General features: G+C 33.2%; 1 protein-coding gene across 4 annotated transcripts in view; it reads left to right on the top strand.

Annotated features, from left to right (window-relative positions):
• Positions 1 to 26,251, top strand: part of Nrx-1 (neurexin 1) — a 400,360-nt gene that overhangs the window by 21,723 nt on the left and 352,386 nt on the right. The gene's annotated exons all lie outside the window — the stretch shown is intronic.

Here is a 26,251-nt window from a genome sequence, read left to right as displayed (position 1 = left end):
TACCCCAGACTTGGCCCCAGTTGCCCGAAATGAGCGATTGTGCGGTCGAAAATGGGCAAGATTTGCGGAACAGTGAGGCGAATGATAGCCTGCGATGGTACAACGCGTTGCACGGAATGCAAATAGTCGCAACGTTAAATTATTATTCTGCCTTACTGGTTGATCACTGCAAATTTTGTATTAACGATTTTCTGGCCAATTGATGATGACATTGGATATATAATTTCTTTTTTATGTATAAAGGAAAATGTAAATTAAAATTGGTACAAGTTGATTTGTTCCTCAGTCTATTAGAATGTAGAAATGGATTATATTATATGCAGAAAGTCGTGTTTTATTTCTGATTCGATAAACTTAAACTTTTGAATACAATGAATATTATTCCCGCTTTTGTCTTCGTATCATTTTTCATCTATAAAAGAACCTATGCGATTTTATCAACAATTAGATAATCCTTTTCCAAAAATATTTTTTGCACAACCGAATGATGACCGCTATTCTAATTGGAAAATTTTCTAATTCCGAAAGTGGAGCAAGCTCCTATCAGCAAAAAAGCAGGGAAAAAGTTGGAAATCGTACGAGCGAGCGTCAAATAAATTCATGGATGGAATATAAAAATACGGATGAAATCGATGGGGCGCGTTTTCAAAATAAAATCAGCGGAAAGTAGGAGGGAGAGAAAAGGTAACGATAAGAAAATATACTGGAAGAAAAATCAGCGCGCGGTGAGGTGGATAAAGGCAAAGTCGAAAATGTGGCAAATCTGAAAACAATGCGCCTGTATACGCGCATGTACACGCGCACACATTGCACAGCTGCATTGCGTCAGATCCGGAATAACGATACGTCGCGGTCCTCTTCGCGTCCTCGTGATTTGCTATACGCGGGGCAATAATATTACACGCTCCCTCGTCTATTTTCTAGCTGACACCAAAACTGCCGCGTTTCTATCCGAGGAAAACGAAATCTCGCGATTTCCAGAAAATTGACTCCGCCTGAGTCGAGAAATTTCCACGGGGCGAGATCCGCCTTATTTCTGTCCCTTTCACGAATTAACAATTCGTTGCTTTCCCGATAAACGAAGGACGCACGTCCATTTATATCCATGTTTCGATTAAAAGAGTTTTAGAAGAGTTCGTGTCACAGATCGATCCGAAATTGTGACGATTTGAAATATTTTCAGAGAAACAGAGAGAGAGAGTATTAGCTTTAATATGAGTCTAATGGTATATCGATAATACATCGAATGGAACTGTACGTGGTCAAAGCGTTATGAAACTCTCGTTACAGCTAAATACTTAGCCGCACCACCGATCAATTGATCGAATCTAGTTCCGCATAATACCGTTCGAATCTACAAATTGAAGCTTAGATAGAAAGGGGTTTAAAGAGAGTTTAAGAAAGGATTGTTGATAATTCTTTCGAATGATGTATGCCTCCTTTTGACTTGGTTGCTTTAAGTTTCTGCAATTATAAATTTCTCATTCTCGCCAACAATTTTGCACAAATAACAAATTTAAGGAAACTCTAATCTTGAAACTCTAATAAATTATAGTTTAATAAAGCCGAACACAGCTCGGCCGAAACTATCGGTTGGAGGATCGATTAATTCGTCCCGATACACTCCCTTTTTCCCCTCGATAATCGGCGATATCAGGGCCTTATCTATCTTCATCCATCCCGAGTTAACCGAAATTTACACCGATGCGTATCATAAATCCCGGGCGGAAACGTTTCCTTGGGCGAAACAAGGAAGAAACGAGGTGGGCGAAGATCGATCGTCCAGAAAGGATTGCACTCGTTCGAAAGGATTCGTTGTGGGCTGCATGCGAAAGTGGGCCGTGGGGGTGGAGGGCGAATTGTTGGAAGGAGAAATGAAAACAAATTGCCCGGGTGGGTGGGTTCGCGAGAGAGAGAGGGAGAGAGAGAGAGAGGCGAGAAGGCGGGCGGGCAAAAGCGCGATTTGACAAATGGCGTGTGATAAAAGCGTGCAACGTTCATTAAGGGAAATGGTCCTGGGTAATGCAACTTCGATCATAAAACTGATGCATTGTAAACACGTTTAGGATAGGCTATACGCTCTCGCGCGAGCCACACGCGGGTTACAGCTTCATACGTCAATGGCGCGATGCCTTCTGCGACTTTATGTCCTCCGGGTTGAGTACGCTTTTAACCCTTTTCAATGCTAAGATTTCAAATTTCCCGGACGAGAACTTTGCAGGCGAACTGAATACCCCTTAAAATCTTGGTTGGAACGCGTTTAAATTATTCAGATATTATTTTGTTGCCCCGCACGACGTGACATCAATTCCTTAAAAGTTTTGTAAGCGAAACTCGGTCGGTATTCAAAATTCAAGGGGATGGATTTTAATTAATTCGTTTTGAATGGTTGAATGATAGGGGGAGGGAATGAATGGAAGAAAATTTTCGTTGGAATACGGATTTCGCGTTGAAATTGGAAGAGGGAAATGTACAAAAATTGGTAACGCAGAAATGTTAATCGAGGCTTGTTTATTCGTGTCTTTATCTTTTTCAGCTTTATAAATAAGAGAATAAGAGAACTATTAGAATTAATTTTCTATGGATTAGGATCAAGAATAACTTAAATTGAGTTAAACTATTAGAAGAAAGAGCAACAAACACTTTACTTTCATCTATCAGAATTATTTTTTTTTAAAGAAAAGTTAATTGTATCAATATAGAAGAAAATATATCACGATTGAAAATCTTTACCCCCTTTTGCAACTTTTTATAAAAATATGCAATTCTATTTTAAAAATCTTTAAGGTATCATTAGACACTTTTGTCTATCTTTGAATTATCCTAAAATTTTCTTCACAAAACAATCTTTCCATCTTTCATCTCTATATCTATATCCATCAAATATTGGTAGAATTCGTTAAATACAAAGAGATTCTTTAATAGGTTATTTTCCTTCCCTTGAGTCCCAAATAAAATAATTTTGAAATCGAAAACTAATTAAATTTCATCGAAATACTCACAACAATTGGATATTTTAATAACCTGTGAATGGAAAATTTTCACATTGTTCGTTTTGCTAAATCGATTAACAAAAAGAAGAAAAAAATCTATAGCACTATCCCCATTCGAAGTCAGTTAACTGCTAAAGTCTAAGCTACTTGATACTCAATACTACCTTATCGTACTTGACGATATAATCTCCTTGACGATGTCGAGAACATTTAGCGAAACTGAGAAAAGGATCTTGACAACTCGAGACTCCTTCAACTAGAATTTCAAAAGAACTTCAAAACGCGTGTCGAAGATTTTGCTTCGACAAAAGAAAATGGAAACGATCCTCTTTTTTTAAAAAAATATTCTTAAAAATCTATGTTTGTACTATTCAAAAAAAAAAAAAAAAGAAAGCTATTTTATAAATCGTCCAAAAGATCTTTAATATTCCCTAACAAAATAAGAAAAAAAAAGTATTGCTGTTAATTTCGTAAACGATAGTACTATTCGAGAAAAAAGTAAATATATTCTACTCATATCAGAAAAAATTTCAAACTTAAATATAAATCTCTACGTTAAAAGTACAGACATTTGTCTCCTTTTTCTAGATAATATGTCTAGTAACGAAACAAATAATGGATATGAATAAAATATCGATATGAATATCAATATGTAGATTATATTTGTAGAAATTTAATATCGTTTTATCTGAATTTTGAGAAATATAGGTCATTATTGGATTAGAGTCTCCGATACTTGTGCATATAAGCGCCTTAAAATTGTATAGAGCAATACCTATTTGTTTCAATTAATGGTATTAAACTATTAAACGTCATAATTATGATAAAAGTATAATAAAGCAAAATAACTGTTCAATTTTTAATTATTCTTATTTTCCTTTCTTTAAAATTTAAAATTATCGAAGTATTGGAAACTATTTATAGAATTAAAAAAATCTTTAATAATGGTATACAAAAAACCATTATAAAAATAAAAAATTACTACTTCACGATATATACATGTTAAACAATGTCGAAACCACCAATTAAAGTTAAAAATATTCATCATATTCAAAAAGCAATCTTTTTCAAATACTATTTCTCCTAGAAATATCCAATGTATATGATCTAAAACTTGAGAGAACGCTTGAATACATGAAACAATAGACTTGAAAGCATTCCTATTACAGTTTCAATTAACTAAAATGAACAAGAACTACCCTATATGTACGAGTTCCATTTTCTTTCACAGAGAAATTACAACTTTGAATCGAGAATTCGTGTCTGTTCTCTTAAAATGTTTTTTTTTTTTTTTTTCTTTCCAACATGTTCTCTTTCCCGTGCATAGTAACAATTTGTGCAATATGGCTTGTCGCAAGTATCGACTGTTAGTTAACCAATATAGCAGAACGACTTTGGAATTCAATTTGCAGACTGGAATCGCACGAGTTTTAATATGGCACTGCGCACCAAAGTGGACACGTAATTTCCGTTGGATCGATTAACGGTATACAGCATTTTAAAGAGGGAAGTGAATTTAATCCATCGACCGATCGCGTAATATCGGTCATCCTATAAAGTGGATGAAGATTCCCTTGACTATCTTTTGTATCTCGTAGTTGTCGAATATCATTATTACTACAATCGCTTTTTAATCAACGAAAAATTAACAATTCCGATATAGATAAGAAAATATAAATAAGAATATTACAACAGATGATGCGATGTTGGAAAAAGAAAATTAAATTTAACGATACTAGAATGAATGGAATAGATGAATCGAGTATTAACAAAGAAATATATATGTTATATATTTATTCAATGTATGTTGTATTTGGTAAATTCATAAATAAAAACGCGAAAATCTTTTCCACCTATATTTTGAGATATTCGTTAAAAGCATAAAAATTGCACAGAGTATCAATTGAATTCATATTTATATTTATATTTCTTAAACGACGATACTAGGTCAAATATTTTTAGGCATCATCATTAAAGTCGAAATTTCCTATATATTCTTGCACGATTCCTGATTTTGCTAAGCGTATGCGAGTGTAAAATTGATATAAAAACATCGTTACGATACGTTAAAGTTAAATTATAAACTAAATTGAAAGTCTATTTTAATCGTATCTAAAATCTGGTTCATTCAATTCGATTGATACAATGTACAAACGAATTTTTTGTGTGGTGCATATTTAACAGATTGAAAATTTTGTAAAAATATATTGAATGAATTGCAATTTGTTTGTAATCTTGATAATGCATTTTGCAAAAGCTATCTCTTTGAATTGTGACATTTAAATTCTACATTAAATTAATTGAATACTAAAATAATATACAATATTTATAAAATAAAAAAATATTGAAAATTTATACTTTGTAATGCTTTATATTATTGATAGTATTAAAGATATACTATCAGTTTATTATTATTATTTATTATTAACTGCATGTCTAGTTTAAATTTATAATAATACATGATAAGTCTAAATTTCATCAAAATATAGATGGAAAAGTAATAAGCATATAAAAATGTATAAACTTTGCTTTTCTTTTCCTTTTTTATTAAGTTGTATAATGTATAAATTAGGTTAAGATAGCTATCTTCTCTGATTCTTTTAAATAATTACTATTATATAATATTATATTATATATTATATATATAATATCGAGTCTAAATTGATAATAATACATGATAAATTTTAAATTTCTTAAAAATATAAATGGAAAAGTAATAAGCATATAAAAATGTATAAATTTTGCTTTTCTTTTCCTTTTTTATTAAGTTAATGTATAATTTAGATTAAGATAGCTATCTTCTTTGATTCTTTTAAATAATTACTATTATATAATATATAATATAATATATATATATATATATATATATATATATATTATATTAATATATATATATAAATATATATAAATATTATATATTATATATATAATATCGAGTCTAAATTGATAATAATACATGATTTTAAATTTTAAATTTCTTAAAAATATAAATGGAAAAATAATAAGCATATAAAAATGTATAAATTGTGCTTTTCTTTTCCTTTTTTATTAAGTTAATGTATAATTTAGATTAAGATAGCTATCTTCTTTGATTCTTTTAAATAATTACTATTATATAATATTATATTATATATTATATAATATATATATATATATATATATATATATATATATATATATATATATATATATATATATATATATATATATAAATTATATTAATATATATATATATATAAATATAAATATTATATATTATATATATAATATCGAGTCTAAATTGATAATAATACATGATAAATTTTAAATTTCTTAAAAATATAAATGGAAAAATAATAAGCATATAAAAATGTATAAATTTTGCTTTTCTTTTCCTTTTTTATTAAGTTAATGTATAATTTAGATTAAGATAGCTATCTTCTTTGATTCTTTTAAATAATTACTATTATATAATTTATAATATAATATAATATATATATATATATATTATATTAATATATATATATAAATATATATAAATATTATATATTATATATATAATATCGAGTCTAAATTGATAATAATACATGATTTTAAATTTTAAATTTCTTAAAAATATAAATGGAAAAATAATAAGCATATAAAAATGTATAAATTTTGCTTTTCTTTTCCTTTTTTATTAAGTTAATGTATAATTTAGATTAAGATAGCTATCTTCTTTGATTCTTTTAAATAATTACTATTATATAATATTATATTATATATTATATAATATATATATATATATATAAATTATATTAATATATATATATATAAATATAAATATTATATATTATATATATAATATCGAGTCTAAATTGATAATAATACATGATTTTAAATTTTAAATTTCTTAAAAATATAAATGGAAAAATAATAAGCATATAAAAATGTATAAATTTTGCTTTTCTTTTCCTTTTTTATTAAGTTAATGTATAATTTAGATTAAGATAGCTATCTTCTTTGATTCTTTTAAATAATTACTATTATATAATATTATATATATATATATATATATATATATATATATATATATATATATATATATAAATTATATTAATATATATATATAAATATAAATATTATATATTATATATATAATATCGAGTCTAAATTGATAATAATACATGATAAATTTTAAATTTCTTAAAAATATAAATGGAAAAGTAATAAGCATATAAAAATGTATAAATTTTGCTTTTCTTTTCCTTTTTTATTAAGTTAATGTATAATTTAGATTAAGATACCTTCTTCTTTGATTCTTTTAAAAAATTACTATTATATAATATTATATTATATATTATATAATATATATATATATATATATATATATATATATATATATATATATTTATATATATTATATTAATATATATATATAAATATATATAAATATTATATATTATATATATAATATCGAGTCTAAATTGATAATAATACATGATAAATCTAAATTTCTTAAAAATATAAATGGAAAAGTAATAAGCATATAAAAATGTATAAATTTTGCTTTTCTTTTCCTTTTTTATTAAGTTAATATATAATTTAAGATAGCTATCTTCTTTGATTCTTTAAAATAATTACCATTATATAATATTATATTATATATTATATAATATATATATATATATATATATATATATATAAATATTATATATTATATATATAATATCGAGTCTAAATTGATAATAATACATGATAAATCTAAATTTCTTAAAAATATAAATGGAAAAGTAATAAGCATATAAAAATGTATAAATTTTGCTTTTCTTTTTCTTTTTTATTAAGTTAATGTATAATTTAGATTAAGATACCTTCTTCTTTGGTTCTTTTAAATAATTACTATTATATAATATTATATTATGTAATATATAATATAATAATTATATAATTAAATTATTATATAATAACAGTATACTTTAATATTATATGCATTATAAATATAATGCAATAAATTATAGAAAGTAATAATCTGATATTTAAATAATAGTGTAATGTATAAATTATAGTTTAACACAGTTTCTGCTTACCTTTTTACTTCTTATTAACTAAGAATATATAATTTAAGGTTAGAATAATTATCCATCGTTACTTCATTTAATTATGAGGTTCTACTTGTGACATTATATTTTAATTTTAAATATATTGTGATTTAAATACAACAAATATAAATTATAGAAAATATTAAGCATATATACATGTATATATACTTGATATTAAAGAAAGTTTTTCAAGTTATAACTACATTCTTTAATATATTATTTTTTAAAATATTTTTCTTTAAAATACTATGTTATGAAATATTCTGAACTTTTTTCAATCAATTTTAAAATAACCTCAATCTTTACCAATTAAAAATTCAAAAAAATAAGAAGAATATTATATTAACTCACCCAAGCATGATGATTGAAAATCCTCTCTAACTATACTGATGATGTTTGATGTTTGTTTATTCAAGATTCCAAGTCCTAGAACTCTCTAGAACATAAACATAAAATATATTACGATCAAACAAAAATTAAAACATTTGTCAATTATTTAACAATATATAACAATCACTTTTTAAACTTACATATTATTACAAGGTTATAGTTTGTCGTTGAATTTTTATCAAGCACTACACTACACTGTATCTTGTAAGAAAACAATAAAAAAAACTATGTCACAACGAAATGTTTTTGACGCAAAATATTTCAATAAAACTATCTCGTTTAATCACAGTTCTTTCAAATACGTTTCTTTATTCTTTTATTGGAGAAAACTGTTTCACGAAACAATTATCTAAACTCTTACTTATATTGAGAATCGATTTCGATAGTCAGAAACTATATATCGCAATTCTTTCGCGTACTGTGATTGGTCGATTGCAAATGTTGCCATATTCAGTTTTCTAAAGTGTCACGTTTTGAATTTACGTCGAAAATTGTGTAAGAAAATTAATCTATTTAATCTATTTTTTAATCTATTTAATTATTTTATTAATTATATTATGAAAGTTGTAAATATTAGTATTCTTTGATTATTATTTGAATGCATATGGACGTTATTATATCAGTATTAAATTAATAAGAAAATTTTTTTTTAAACGAAGTAAGTCAAATATGTATTTAAAATATTTGAATAAAAATTTCGTAATTGGAATTATTAATAAAAAAATCATGTTCTTAAAATTTTATTTGAAGCATATATTTTATAAATATTCTCGTATATATTATATTAGTAGTATATTGAAATTTATACAATTTATATAATATATACATATATTTTATTATTAATAATAACAATATTAAATTATATTAATATTATTTAAATAACTTAATCTTAATTTTATAATATTAATATTATCACAATTTAAGAGTAAATAATAGAGATAAAAAATTTGTATTATACATATGATTCATATTTCACGGGGCCCTGCCTTGCACCCATGCTAGTTCCGCTCCTGTTTCCGATGTAATGTAGCGCCACTAAATTCGTGACGTCATTTCCGCTTTTGTTTCTCCGAGTTTTGTGTGTTATGTGCTCGTTCGAATGAAAGTGTCGTGAGTGTGTGACAAAAGCCATGGAAAACAGAAAAATACGGAAGCAAAAGGAATTCTAGACTGCAGCAGAACGTCTATTGTCCAGCAGAATTTCATAGCATCGTATTTTCAACGCGGTAAGTCATTTTTTTTAGCACATGCAATGCTACCTTATTCTGGCCAATTAGTTTATACTTAACACCGTTTTAAATTCGTATATTCCGAAAAAATATCGTTCTCTCGTGTTTCCTAATTCAATTTATGAATTAAATATATGAATTATCATTAAAAGTCGTTTCATATAACATATTGGTGATGTTATATTTGAAGCATTTCATAATACGTTATGCGTATGCAATTTTTGAATCGTAGTTCCAACAATTTTATAGAAGAAGGTAGATGGCGTACTTTCCGCGCCATATATGATGCTATTATATGAAATTTGAAATGAATCATAAATTGAATATACATTTACTATATTAATTATATTATATTACACAATTAAAAACAATCGATAAAATTGAAATTAATTTTATAATTATATGAAAGATTGTTGAATATATTTATAGGATTTTCATTATTTTTAATAATATCATATAAAAATATTTGAATATGTATATACATTATTCTAATAATTTATATATTTTTGTTTTTAACGATAGAGTTCAAACAAATGGAAATAAAATTAATTGATTAAATTTTGAATAAACAAATTTTGAATATAAATTCAACGTTTGAAAATAATATCATTTTGTCATAAATTTGGAAGAAAAATTATTAACATAGTAATAAATAATTAATATAGTAAAAATTATTAATATATAATAAAATTAAACAAAATAAGTAAAGATTAAAGTATAATATCATAAATATAAAGATTGTATATTAATTATTCATTCTTTTGATATTATTAATTTTAAAATCGCATTTCCTTTACCTACTAAATCAAAATTTATTCCAACTAGCTAAGATTAAGCTATCAAAACGCGCGTTAACGATATTTCTAATCGTCTCTCGTTCGTGTCGAAACATTTGCACGCGGATAATCAAATTGGCGACGATACTTTTCAATAGAAAACGAATTTATTCAAACGTGTATTCCGAGAATAGGGAATATCAGAAATGCAAGAAATGCTTAAATTATACAAGGAATAGGACGTTTGGCCACCGTCTCGCCATAAGAGCTAAGACAACCGTAGACAGGCTTACGAGGCATATTATGCGGAGATTTGGTGATTTGCATAAAGCTGGTTCATGCTGTTGATTCGGTGGAAAGAGGAATAGAGAGACAGTTGGCTGATTATAGGATGAATGGCGAAAGAGGAGATAGAATAGGGATAGAATAGTTGGGGAGGGGAGAAAGGGAGAGACACTCGGTTCTACAATCGTTGAAATTTCGCGTGATGGATCTTATCGGGGCGAATGCATAATTTCGAGGTATAATGCAGTCTTATCGGAACGTTTGCTATATGGAATGATGGAACGCGGAAAATATTCGCTCGTCGGCGATGTCTGATTGCTCGCCGATTGTCTGCCACGGAATTGAACCCCGCCGGGAATTGATTGATACGTACATTCCTGTCTGTCTTCGAGCAACCACGAGATAATGAACTAAATGGTCCTGTGAAACTGGCGAAGACGTTAACACGCGCCTCGATAAATTTCAAACGGAGCTTTGATTGAAGCGCGCGCGCGCGCGCGAAACACCGTTTATGCGCGTTTAATCGCGTGTCAAATGTTCTTCATGAGTTTTCATTTATATGTATTATAAGTAAGAAACGGGATTAAAATAAAGTCGAGGGATTACAACTGAAAAGACTAAATTTATGGCGTATTAGCTTTTGGATTTTCCGTCGTATAGATTTAAGATACAACGCTCTAAGAGGATACCGTTCTAATCTTGTGTGACTTTATTCTCTTCGCTTTAATACGTGAAATTGGAATCGTTTTTTTTTTTTTATAGATACGTTTTAATCTCATATATATGTATATATTAAGTATTAAGTAAAATTAGATTTTCTTTCATCAATCGTGATTATAAATAATTATAATTACCTTATTGAAACGTGATTTCGTTTTCAAACAACGTAGACTCTGCATTGGACGGGATTAGCGAGTAAAATTTAAATTAATTTTTGAAAGGTTATCTCGGAAATTCGGAACATCATCCAGATACACCGTATACCATCAGACGAGGAATGTTCTTCAAATTAAACGAACGCTTTCCATTCAATGAACGCTGTCTATCGATTTTGTCGAGCTATCACGAAGGGCCCGAGTAGTTGAACAATTGGTTGACGGTTCTATTGTCGCGGGTTCGCCTCCTTAGATCTTCGTTTCAATGTCCTTAACCTACCAAGTGGAATAGCCACTCGACTCGTCTTTCTCTTTCTCCCTCTCTTGTTACCTCACCTCTCATACCTCTTGTAATTCTGTCTCTCTACTTTTGGAGAATCCTTCTTGCTTCCGTTAAGGAAGCTTCCAGATTGGACGGAAACTCATTGCGTCAGATTATACTTGTACACTCGTTCGCGAGATACTCGAAGATGAGATTCGATCTCAACGACGATTGATTTGAAGTGAAAACGATTGTAACTAACGAGTTACAAGATGGAACATAGATTGAAATCCTCTATTTATAGAATATATTATAACAATATCGTATAGGTTTTTTTTTTTAGAAAAATTGTAATATTCGTAATACGTAATACGTTTCCTAGAACTTTTACATTTCCACGACAAATTATTCCATCTTTCTTCGAACCTTTACAACAGATTCGTTCCTACTATTAGTTCCTAATGAGATTCAGCATAGATACGAAGCCAAATCCCGTCACTCCACGGCTCACACTAGGAATCACCGAACCGTTTTAATTTCTAAGAAGCAAACTTCCAACTTGCACTCTATCAGAGGGTATCATAATCGAAATCTCTGCCTGCTAGCACGCCTCCATTACTTCCAAAATCACGAATTCACCCGGACGGAAAAAGGGGAGGAGGAATATGAAAAGGATTCGAAGCGTTATCCATTATTTCAAAGATACGTGGCAATGGCAGCGGCGAAGTAAATCGCGCCAGTTTCATCGGCGATGTAGAGTGGGTGGCGAGGGGGGAGGCGATTCCTTTTCCAACTCCGCCGCCCTCGTGGCCCTGTCGTCATCCTTTCCACCGTCGAGACGGTGGCAATCTTCCTCGTCTTCGACGATCTGAAGATTTCCTCTCGATCTCACGGCAAGATAGAAATTTCGCCCCTCTCTCTCCCTCGCCACGGCAAACGTTTCCACTTTACCTCTTCTATTTTGCCCTCCGCCTCATCCTCGATTTCCTCTGTATGCCAGTGCGCCCTTCCTTCGATTCCTTCGTCGATCCTCCTCGAAAGGAGGAGAAAAAAAAAAAAAAAAAGCCCAGGGCTAGACTTACGGATGAATATTCCCTCTGCCGGTGAATTCATAACGTTCATTTATGCACGGGTCAGTAACTCATATCCTTGCGGATTCGAATTCTCTCGAGGGGCATCCTCGCGTTTCCCGAATTCAATTTACCCGATAATGAAACATCGCGCGTTCTCTTCGCGACCTCCTCGAGGCCTCAACCCATTTTCATTTCTGGATAAGAGGAAGCTAAGGCTGGTGGAGGCGGAGGCGTGTTTGGGAACCGTTTTGCGGCCGGCCAAGACCGAAGACAATAGCCTGGTGTAAAGCGAACCAGCCAAGAGGATTCGTTCCCTCCACCCTTTCTTCCTTTCGCCTCCTCCTTCTCCTCCTCAATTTTCCACCTGCTCTTTTCACTCCGCGCCGGCTTACCTTTTAAGCTACTTCGCGCACAGGTATTGTGTTCTCGTGCTTGCTTATTCTCGTGTTACTCTTCCGTTTCGCTCCAGCCAACCTCTTCTGTTATTCTCGCCTCTGTGAAAAGCTCCGCGTCGCGTCCACTTTCTCGCCTCTCTCTCTCTCTCTCTCTCTCTCTCTCTCTCATTTGCTCTCTCGGCCGTGTGAAATTTTGCGGTTTCAAGCTCCCTGTCAGAGCCACGCTTTCGATATCAGACATTCGTCACGCTCGAGTGAAACTCGCTTTTTCATGCATTTCATAGTACACTGATTTTTTTTGGTTATATGATATATATATATATACATACCTTGAGTCTCTTTTTTCCTTTTTTCAGGATTTCTTTCGGGAATATTCGCGTTTCCTTTTATTCCTGTAATATAATTCGTTAGATTTAATTTGTGTTATTCGTGAGATTTTTTTTTTTCCATTGAATTTGATAGGTGAATGGAAATATTTGTATATTTGTTGGGGAAAGTGTCGTCGGTGTTAGATAATTGGCAGAGAATTGTGAAATTAAAATACGATAGTCAGATAATAGTCGACAATTAACAAATAAATATATGATAAATTTCCTCAAATTCGATTTTACATTTTGCATTTATTTCTACACGTTTGTTGTTCATAATTCGTTTAATTTATTGAGTCCATTCGGGGGATAAATTAGCTTTAAATCCAATTTTCCCGTAAATAAAATCTTCAATCTGGCTTCGTCACTCGTCATTTCGAGTTATTATCTCGTATTTCGATACGTGTCTCTTAATATCAATTTTTTTTCATTCCTCTTCAAATTTCTTTCTCCTCGTGTGTTAAAAATAACCGAGTCAAATTTCATTCTTTTTTTTTTTATATACCTCTCCAAAAATAAGCACGATGCGTGTCTCTCTCTTTTCTCGGTTTATCGACAGGTGGTTGGAAAAATGATGATCGTAAAATAGTGGTTTCGACACTTCGATAATTTTAAAGAATCTTAACGACAAGATCTTGGCTTCGTACCACCAACGAGAAAGGTTCAATTCGCAGTTTGAAAGTTTCCGGACTGCTATATACTGTGAAAACTTTGTGGAAACAAGGAAATGCATCTCTTCCGTATAGAAGACACGTGTATATATTCTTTCCGGAAGCTGCACTTTTATCAGGGAATATTTCTCGTTCAACTTTTCATCCGGACGTAACTTTATATATATATAGATTATAAGAACGAGGGGTTAAAAGCAGGAAAGTACAATGCAAAAATGGAACGATTCTTTTTGAGAGAAAAGAGATAACTCGTTCTCTGAAATATTGGATATCTTATAATAATTTTGTTCCACGTTTATATTTTCCTTTTATTTTCTAATATTAATCTCTATACTCACGAATACGTGTTTCAAATATTTCACCATAGAATCAAGAAAATTATAGCGTTTCATCCGTTAATATTGAAAAATTTCCAACGAATCTCCGTTCGTTATCTCGAAACGTATCTCTTCCTGGTTATAGCATAAAAGATAGCAAGTATTATCGCTCATAACCGGTTGCTTTTTTTATCATTCTTCGAACGACAAAGACATTGTTACTTTGACGCGGTTCATGATCTTCCCTTGACAACCATCTATGTATTGTTGTACACGCTTGATGCATTCAATCAACGCGATTGATCTCGCTTTGACACGAAGCAGTTTTAATGGAACGCAGTTGAACAATACAGTTCGAATCGTTGATCAAATCTCGAACCTGCTTTATTAAAATAATCTTTTCAAATATATAGTTCGAACCCGATATCGTGTTTTCGCACCAACAATTTATCCAAAATCGTGATCTCATGTTTCGAGAATAGATTTATTTGGACGAGCAACGAACAAACGCATTAAACGCGTGGTTTCGAAGGCGTTCGTTAAAAAAACTCGAAGCCAAAGGAATTTTCAACCGTGTTTCCCCCTTGTCGAGCGTTTTTCGTAGTTTCTAAAGAGAACCCTGCTGGACCAACCATAAAAAAGACCTCGCTCCCCTCGTTCAACCGAAAGAGCATCCGCTACTTTTACTTTACGCCACGGAATGGCGAGCTTCATTCACCTCCCTTTCGTCCTCCTCCCTGTATTCGGCCAAGTTTCCTCGAAGAAGAACGGAAACTGCGAGTGAACAACGCCATTGCTGAAACTTTCAATTACGCTCATATAGCGTGTCGATATGTACCTTTCTAGAATTGAACCTTCCATTCCAAGGAGATCGAATCCATCTGATTACTGGTAACAGAGTTGTGTTTCAATCCTGTTTCCCTTGCCGATTAAATCTCCTCCGATATTTCCATGATCGAACGTTTGAATTAGCGGTTTGGCAAATATGAAATATCGTTTATTTGGCAACAACAAAACCCTTTGTACGAACTACGCAGAAGCTAGAGTTGGTTGCATTGAAGTTAATCGTTAATCACAAACATCGAGAAGTTTATTTTAGGGATTGAAATCAAGAAACGATTTAGATACGAATCACGATTTGAATCACGATGCAAAGTGTTCACGAGAAAAGTTGCGTTGATTTTTTAATAATAATAATTGAAATTCTTGCCTCGTTATTCTGGAATCGTTTTTCCAATTTTGTTAGATAGATCGTTTTAAGACGTCATTCTTATTAATTCTTACATTTTACGGAACACGTTATTTTTGAAACTTTGAGTGATACTTGCCCAAATATGAGAGAAAATTAAATTTTCTTGTCGCACAGTGGAAGTTGGAGGATATATTCGTACCGATTTATTTGAATTCGATTCGAGTTCGATTTCGACTGGCGAAGTCGTGATTCTTTTTGATTGCCCTCGCTGTTTGCGTTCCAATGATAAATCGTTGGCTGAAACGAGAAGAAATTTTTTTTTTTTCGATCCAGTTTTATATTTTCCATTCCATCTTTTCCTATCGCGCGCACTTTACTCCTGAAATTTACTCTCGAGCCGGACACACACTACTCGCGTTACACTACTCGTCAGTTCAGAAATGCTACCACATTCATCGAGGCTAGCAAGTAATATAAAGATCGACGAATGTACGAACGGAACTACTTCACAGCACTTCGTAACATGTTTCACCGAGCTCGGTGATTATCGATTTACTTTCATTGTTTTCATCTTTGAAATTATTTCCTCGTTTCATGCGTATCTACCTCTCGACTGTTATGGTTTCAAAGCTATGAATCATCCAAGACGACGCACGACTGTTATTATCGAAACGTAATAATCTCACGACCAAAATATTCGCAAATTGATATCCACATCGATAGAGTTACGGGAATTTAAACACAAATACGACGATACACGCGCGAACGTTAAATAAGTCCGAAACAATCCATTTAAATTTTCCACGTAACTTTTAGAGCGCGAATTAATGCGAGACGAGATTTTGAAAATGTGGAGAATTTGCACGGAGATCCATATAATTCCAATAAATATATAAATATCCAGGTTTTTAAAATTATACGAATCACACTTTTACATTATACATTCGAATCTCCATTTTAATCAACATAATTAATTCAACGCTCTCTTAGTGGTGGAGATTTCAAGAAAATTATACGGATTTCCGTGTAATTGATGAATAATTACGTTCGTCTGTTTGACAACCGCGAAATTGGGTTGCATCTGATAGAAAAAAGGGCGGACAAGGAGGAGGGGGAGGAGCAGACAGCGGGATAGGTGATAGCATTAATTTATACGAGAGAAACTTTGACGTGAATGAATGGGCGAGAGCCGGGGTCGAGTAACCGTGCTCTGGCGTCGGTGTCGATGAAATTAATTGAAAACTTGTTTATTTATTGGTGACTCGGCCCCAACCGACCTGGAAGTTTTTGGCGAACGTCGGCGGATCGCCGATACGAGACTCGCCGCGCGGGGTAATTGGGAATAGGATTTGGAGCACGAAAATAATTGGTTTCCGGCTTCTGCCAGGTATATGCAGTTATACACCGTTTAACCTAGACCTATCTCTTATCCGATTTTACACGTTGCTCCAGTCGAAACGAGAATATGTTTAGAATTATTGATCAAAGTTTAATCTTGAGATCGTGAATAGATCCAACTTTCGTTTCATTGATGGCCGAATTTCTTACGTTCGTTCACTGCACGAAAATCGAGTCTTCGCGAATTTGTGAAATCTTTACAATTTTTGTTTAGACAATTTTATGTGTCCTTTTTGAGCGAAATGGCTAATATAAGCAGATATAATAGCTTTCGTCAATCGTTGATGCTTTGGTTTCGTTGTATTGTGAAGTAAACGATTTGTTCATACGTAAAATAGCATCATATTGTTATATAAATATCGATGTTAAAATTGGATCCGATTGTTTCATCGCAATTAGTATACAATTTCAGAATTTAATAAATGAAACTTTTTTCTTTCGTTTCTTTCTCAAATAGCGTGAATGACTGTACACATTCGCTGTTCGGAATTTCCACTCCGCAGTTTTCAGCATGATATTCCCGGGAATTTATTCGATTCCCTCGAGCTTTTTGGCCATTAAAGGCGTCGAAACTTAGAGACTCGGTGAAAGAAGATCTTTTAATGCTGTTTTCACGATCGCGAAAGTGAGCTGTAATAATTCCAGCTTGTAAAGTGGTGAAATTATGAAAGACATTATTATATAATACGTGTTTTATTGAAATTCGTAATTTATTCAAAAAACTGAAATATCGAGGATTATTATTATTAAGTTGAACATTCAAAGATCCTTGTTAAAAAAGAAAATATATAAATAATGATTTTCATATAAGAAGAGAAAACAAATTTATCAAGCAATGAAGTGGACGCCTTATCCTCGATATTTAAATTTCAATTTCAATTTATAAGAATTGTGAAAGTTAAATTTAGATTTTCTTTAGATTATTGTCTTCTTTAGTCAGATTTTTACGCACCATGATTGTTTCTTCCGACATCTCTTCTTTTACTCTATCCTTCTATATTTCTCGCCCATTCCTGCTAAACATATTCAAAAAGTATATTCAGTCACGCGTGAAATTCTCGCGTGGCCACGAGACTAAGTTAAATTGAGCTCCGTTTCAAATCTAGAATTTTGAAATCTAATTTTAAAATCTATTCCAAACACGCGTCCCCTTTCATATTGTCGAATATTCATATTCCCGCGTTTAATGAAACGAATATCCTTTCGATCCAACACCGATTAAACGACAAAGTTAATTTAAAAATTTACTTTCCAATTTATCACTACTACTACATTCGTCGAAAACGAATCCAAGAGAGGAAATCCCAGTTTTGTGTTGTCATGAAATTCCAATTGCTCGAACGTGCACGCCATCTTTCCAGATTTCGCCACTTTAAAAGTTGCAAATCCTTCGCGGACTTGCGGGCTCAAAGTCTCGAAGAAAGAGACGAGGAGTCGGATCGAAGAAGCTTAACTTTCGGCGCGAGCCGGAAACGGACGCGCGATAAAAAGCATCGGTTGAAATTGAAATGGATAAAAGGCGAGATCCGCGAACGATGAAAACGTTGTTTGCGACTTCGAACGAAAACGCAAGAGGCAACAAATTAACGAGGGGAGATGATCGAAACGAATATCCGTGTCTCGCGCAGGAAATTATTCGTCGTGGAGGAAATTGAAATTTTCAAAATGTATGTCGCTTGAACTTGAACGAAGATCTGGTAAAATAGCGGCTCGTTGGCCCAAAGAGTTTCGTTCCACGGATGATCCGTGACCGGAGAAAGGAAATTGAAATTGAGGATAGAAACCTGTCGAAAATACGATCCTTATTATCTGTTATTTATTGAAAATAATGCTGCAAATCGAGAAAGAACGATGATCTGTGTAATAAAAATAAAAGGTGAACAAAATTTAGAAAAATTGAATGAAAGAGCAGAGTGAATGAATAATCGATGCAATGTCTTATTTCTAATTTTTTCTTCTCGAAAATAAACGCATCTCTGATAAGAAGACTGTTTACACGAATAATTTATACAAAATATTCTCGACAAGATCCACGACCAATAATTTAATAAATGTTAATAACATTTTCATCTACGTTCCTCTCGATGGCGTAGCACAGATCGCACCATACACGGCTGATATGCGTATCTCGTGAACCGAATTCAATATCGATATTGTCGAGCATGCAACAGAGCAGCAAGGATATTGGTATCCGTCGAATCAAAGCAGTTCGCCTATATTAACCATCGCGCATCCTGCGCTAGATTCTTCTTCTTCTTCTTCTTCTTCTTCTTCTTCTTCTTCTTCTCTTTCCGTGCAGTTTCGACTTTTTATTCGGCAATAAGAAAGTTTTGACAAGAATCTTTATGGAATAAGTTTCCACGAAGGAATCGTGGAAAGTTGGTTGGTACCGGCGGTGCCCAGCCTTTTCCGTGTCCTTTTGTACTCTCTGCCCTCTTCCCCCCCGCCCCTATCTCGCGCGCCACTCCTGTCCTACCTCTCAATCCCGGTTTCCTCTTTATGAATACTCGCTCATTCTCAATACTAATCCAGACTAAATTTGAAAGCGGGCAAACTTAGATTGCTCTCGTAATCTTTTTTCTATAAAGAAAGGATGGGCAGAGGGGGCAATTGAAAGTTGGAGGGGATGTAAAAAGGATCGCTCTCTCTCTCTTTTCCCTCGTGACTTTGGCAATTTTCCATCACTCTTCGATTTATCGAAAAAATTGATTACGTTTATACATTTCTTCTCCTCTTGCAACACCCTCTTTCAAAGATCCCTCTTCTTTTCCAAAAATTAAGAATACTTTCCCAAAAACTTCAAATTTCAATGATTCAAAGTTAATTTGAGCAAGCTTCTCTTTCAATCTTCTCGGTTTATATTGAGTGGCAAAGAATCTTTCCTCGAGTCGTAAATTCATCTCTGCCCTCGATCCAAGCACTTATATCGTTTGGAAAAAGTATTTCGGTCGGACGTTTTTCAAAATAGAATCGGACGTTCTTCTCGCATTTACCAGAAACGCTTAATTCGAACGGTACACGTATTTCCGACCGTATTTTCCTTTCGTTTTAACTTTTCCGCTTGTACAATGTCAGCTGGAACGTGACACGGTTGAAATTTCGTGACGTTTCTCTTTCTGCCCCTTTCTCCCAAGGGGCGATGAATTTTTGCTGCCCTTTCGTTGGACAGCCATGAAAATCGTCGATCTTGCCTGTGCGCAAGGGGCGTCGATTTGGCACGCGTAATTGCGTGCACGCGATCTCCTATAAACTGCAAACAGAAGGTGGAAACTTTTCGCCCCTCTGTGTTCATCCATATTTATGAAATTCTCTCCCCCCCCCGATTAAATGATCCGTGCCATTCAAGATTCAATTCAATCCCTCTAATCGTTTTAAAATCGAGCTGTGATATTCTTGTTGATAACTGCGGTTAAAAGTATCGAAACGAGGATCGATTATTTGGAAATTGAAATTCGACGTTTGATGGATGGAAATAATAATAGGAGAGAGGATGAAAGAAATGAAATATAAATGTAGATGATAGATGAAATTAGATATTGAATAGTTTACGAGGCATCTCTGTAACTTTTCTGGCAAAATTAATTACGCCGCAAAAAGCGTATTTTTCAGAAAATTGTTTTTCACCGTGTTTCGAGTATTTTTTTAATCGAATCTTGATCGATTAGTTATTTTCGAGTTTTCTCTCTCCCTCTTAACTCGATCAGAATTCTTAGGTTTCTAGTGATTTATTACAATTTTCATAAATTGATATTTCACACGAATTATTTATTCGATTGAAAAATATAATATTCGTAGTGCAAGTACAAGTTATAACTAAAAAATAAAATTGTGTACGATTTAAGGAGGATTTTTCACATTCTCTCCCTAGATTTCGTAACTTATCTTCATTTAGCTTCAACTCGAGTGGTGAGATATTTGAAGAGGTCGAAATGAGAGCACGTTCCTCGTTAAAATTGTTCAACCGCTTGTCGCGATATCAAATAAATTGAATTTATTTCGGCATCTTTGACCCTGTTTGCCCGTGTAAATGTATCACGTGCCCAATTCAGCCTTTATACGGACATTTTGCGGACATGTACAGTTGTCTGTGGGCCGCAACAAGGGAACAGATGCAGACGCGAAGGAAACTGGGCGTGAAACAGACTTTGATGTAGAAAGGAAGGATTTTGTGGTTGAGCTTGATGGAACGTGAATAATCGCAACCCCACTCTCTTTCTCTCTCTTTCTGCGGCCACGTAAGATAAGAAAACTTTGAAAGAGACGGAGATAGACGAGTACAAAGAAACGTTGCAGGTGTGCATTGACACTTTTACGCTTTTAATAATAATCGTAGCTTTAGACTTCTCTATTTAGAATAATTAAAATGATTATTGATTACGATTATGATTGCTTCTAACATTCAGAAAATCATAAAAGAAAATTAATTAGAAGAATCATATTGTCCCACCAGCTTTATGCAACTAGCTTTATCAAAGGTCTGAAAATATCGAGCTCATCTTTGAAATTACGTCCGTTTAAATTACAGGAAAAAAATTATTTTTTTCAACCGCGTTCTGTTTCGCGATATACAGCTTTTACAATTTTCGTTATGAACTCTTTCGAGCAAAAAAACATCAAAAAAAAAAAAAATAATAATAATAATAAGAGAAAAGGAAATATTTCTGCAAGTATACGCGCAGGTGGTTATTTCAGTTGAGCGTAGTATCAAAAAAAAGGGAAAGAGAAAAAGTCTCATTTTCATGCCATGTCACGTACAGCCGAGGGAAAGAATGAAAAGCATTCAAGCTGAAATCTAAACGAAGAAAAAGAAGAAGAAGAAGAAAATGCGTCAGAACGAACGAGCTCGATTCACGATCAAATTGTCCTCGTAGGGAAAGAGTGGCTGTCCTCTTTAGAATCGTGTGCATGCACTTTTCAACGCGTATTTGCCCGGTGGCGTACACTAAAAGTGAAAGAAATAATCCGGCGGGGAGAGAAGCGAGAGTGAACAAAGCACGCAAAGCAAACGAGAGGGGAAGTTCCATGATACCGTTAAACGTCGCGCCGCGACCCATAAATTCCTTTAATTAAAACTTCATACCGTGCATCTGCATAAAGACTGAAGAACCTTCCTCACAACCTCGACTCTCTCTCGTCCTCATTCATATTTACATTCCGTAGCGAGGAACGCGAAAGCAGTGCGTAATATAGCTACGTGTCAGAATGGAATATTCGTGGTTAATGGCGGCGAGTGGCCATTATTTTTTCCACGGGATCGTATAATTGATTGTACCTGTGCTCAGGCGAATAATTTAGTAGGATTTTACGGACTAAGCTTTCTCGATGAACGCCCGCATTATTCAAAACTTGTTCAAATCTCGATCTCGATCGATGATTCCACGACTATTTCTATTTTATACTTTTTTCTTTTTTCGTATCTTCTTTTTTCTTACTTTTTCTTAATTAATTCGTACGAGAATGTAGTGATATAAAGATCGCTATTATAAGGTAATGTAGGATAAGTTGTTTACATTACGTTGAAATAGATATTTTATAGGAAGAAAAGGAAGGTCCAAGAATGGTGAATCCTGTTTTCATGCTTATTCGGATAAATGCGTACGTTTTCGAAATAAAATGGTGTTGGTGTTGCGTTGGTTATTAAAATTGAATGTACTTGTTCGGCTACACGCATTTGTACTTTGGAGGGCGCTTGTTTTGCAATAACATCGTTCATTATATTGTTACGAGTACAAATAGCTTCTGACGGTTTTCATTATTACCGTTCGATGTTATGGGAACTCTGTTATTCTTTTATAGATTTTATTGAGTTTGTCACAATATATTTGCCACGCGAAATTTAACGTGAAATAAACATTATTGTCATTAATTATAATTATCGTTTGACGCAAAATCTTTTTTTTTTTTTCATATGTTTATACTGCAAAATTATTTCTTTTTCTTAAATTTCAGAAAATTCATTCTATCACCAATAATCCATCTATTAATCATGTTTGATCGGATATTTTCTTTGTTAATCGTGCATTGGCCTCGAACATAACCCCAGCTACACATTTATTAAATCATTTTTAATTCTTTTCCTTACAATCATTTCAAATTTAGGTGTTCACCGTCGCAGAATATTAAATTACGCATAATTTATAATTAATAACACATAATTAACCTGAAGTCCAAATTGAACTTTATTAAATAACCGACCACGATTGTTAATTTCACGTTACAAAACACAATATTAACGCGTTCGAACCCGGTCACGAGAATTTTCTATTCCATCAAAAAAACTCTTTCAAAAAATACGAAACAAGTCGCCCTCCGTTTCAAATTCCCGCCATTTCTCATCGTTCCACAATTGTTCCTAATCGTAATTCGACACAAGAATCGATAATCCTCCCCCCTACTATTCTTATCACAGTCTCGAACACGAACAAATGTCTCGGATAAACGCGATAATCGAGCACTTAGCAAATATACGCGGGATGTGTTACTTACTTAGCTATATAATTCACCGGTTGGCCTAACGAAGGAATCGTGTGTGGCTCTGAATTCAGGCAACGTTAATGCACGAAACATAACTGATGTACCAATAGGGAAACGGGGCAGGCGCTCGATCATACAGCACTAACTACTGCCGGCGCTGCAAGTGCACCATTTGCATGTGGAGTACGAATGGAGTTTGGTGGATGAGTGTACGGCCGGTCGTGCATCTGCATACGATTATGCAGCTACGTGTTGCCCTAACTGTCGACAACCTCGGCTGACCACCCTCGCTACGTGTTATTCGCGTTGGATCGCTCTTCTTGAAACAGGGGTGAAGAATCTCGACCCCACGGGTTTTGTTTTAATCTCTTCGGTTCAATTTTACCGCGACAGAGAAAAAATTTGGACGATACCTGTTTTCGCGAAATAATTCTTCTGTATGTGGAACGTGATGAATATGTATATTTTCAATTTAGGGAAAGAAGAGGTTTTAGAGGGTTTTTAACATAATGAAACAAGTTTTAGAAAAATATCGAGCACTGTGGAGTATCACAGAAATGAATAATAGTTAATTGTATCATGAAGCAACTACATTATCTATCAAATACTGAACAACGTGAAAATTCCACGGCAAACTTCATTGGTTAAACAAAATTGTTAACAGTCAGTAAATATTTCAAGCTGAAAAAAGACAGGTTTCCAATAGTAAGTCGAGTTTTCCTCCTCCTCCTCCTCCTCGTTTCGAAACTGCGTTTAAAACTTTCCGCGTGACAATGTGGATAGCCTTTGACGGTGAATTTATTATTTCCGTGGAATTGTGGCGTGGCGCGGCCAGTGTTATTTAGAATGCACGAAAGTGTCGTGAGCGCTTGACACAGACAGGATTGGCGGAGAGTGGCTCGAAATGTAGGGAGCTGCCGCCTAGATTGTACAAGGGCGCGAGAGGGAAGTAGGAAAGGGGGTGCTTGAGCGGCCTCTGTCCTCGTTACGTGTAGTGCCACGATTCCATGGAGGAAGGTTTCCAACCGTTTCTTAACAGGTAGTACAAACATTTCAAGTATTCAGCTGAAAGAAATGGCATCGCACAACACGTGGGAAACACGTATATCTTTGAGGTCACTTTAGTTCTTAGATCGGGGTAAGAGGTCGGTGGCCAAGTAAGAAATCTTGTCGAAGACTTGCCTCCCAAGACGCTGCTCATTCGTCTTCTTTCTTTCTTCCTTTTTTCACTCGAGAATAGAAAGAGAGGATCCAAAAGCACGATGAAAAATCTTGCAAGTAATAAGTTCTTTTCTCGTTGTGTATACTCTTGTTGATGGGAGTAGAAAAGGTGAAGAGAAGGGTAGAGGAGAGGGAGATTTTCGAAAGTTATGGGTTAAGATTTTGAGAAACGAAGTTGAAACGATTATACTGACATTTCAAAATTCTAATTCAGTTCGTAGTAATTTCGTTGCGAAAGTTTGAGAGTTCGCTTAAAACAACTGCACAGGATGTTAAAGAAGCGTTTTAATATTCCACGAGATAAGTTAAAAATGAAGTCGTACATACATTTTGCTCAAGAGCGAAATTGCAGTGGCAAGGTGTTGTTCGCCATTAAGGTTACGCGGAGTAGTCGCATTTGTTCTTAAGACTTGTTAAGAGGTTGCCAACTGTATACGGAAGTTTCCTCGCGCATCCTCTCTCTGGAAGATACTTCTTTCGCGCTTTTACCTTTTTTAGAAGTCTGTGAAATCGTCCAAATGACAAATCTTGCATCTTCGCTTTAACTTACACTTTTGTCTCTCTTCGTTTATTTATTTTTCCATAAATACTTTTTAAGAAAGAAAATTTTTAACTCGAAGTTAAGAAATTATTAAATATACGAAAATTTCCTTGCGCATTCTTCTATTTAAGATACTTCTTTCGCCTCTTTATGTAAATTTTATATCATTCGTTGAGTATGCTTTCTTTAACAACGTATGCTTCGTTTCATATTTCTTTATATTTAATTCAGAATATTCGGATAGATAATTAGATTACGCTTTATTTGATTTTGTTTCAAACGATATACCGTTTATTCATTTTCACATGATGAAAAGCGAGATGAACACCATGATCTTTCTTCCGACTATATATCGCGTATAAAGCCAGTAACAGGTGATGCAATGTTGCCTCTGCAACTGGCGAAATTCCAGCTGCTTTTTACGTTCAATGCACCTCACTGCCAAAAATGATTACACGGCTAGACGATGGTCGTGCCAAGAAATTGTTGCCTTCCCAGCCACCGCGACGCCCTTCGAACTTCGATATCTGGTGGCGCAGCAAAAACAATTCCCCGCTCATTAATAATGAAACGTTGAATCTTAAAAACGTCGAGGATAATAATTGATGGCAAATAACCAATGGACCAATTTCGAATCGTTAAATATTTTATTCCGTGCATTATAAATCTGTTCACGATACGCAATCCCCGTTTCCACGATTAACTTTCGAAACACGCGAAATTTACGTTAT

Source organism: Apis florea, unplaced genomic scaffold (assembly GCF_048593485.1).
Source record: "Apis florea isolate Af1SG1 unplaced genomic scaffold, ASM4859348v1 contig_3798_pilon, whole genome shotgun sequence".
In the NCBI taxonomy this organism is placed as follows: Eukaryota; Metazoa; Arthropoda; class Insecta; order Hymenoptera; family Apidae; genus Apis; species Apis florea.
Note: the sequence above shows the minus strand (reverse complement) of the source record. Positions and strands in the feature narration are given on the sequence as shown.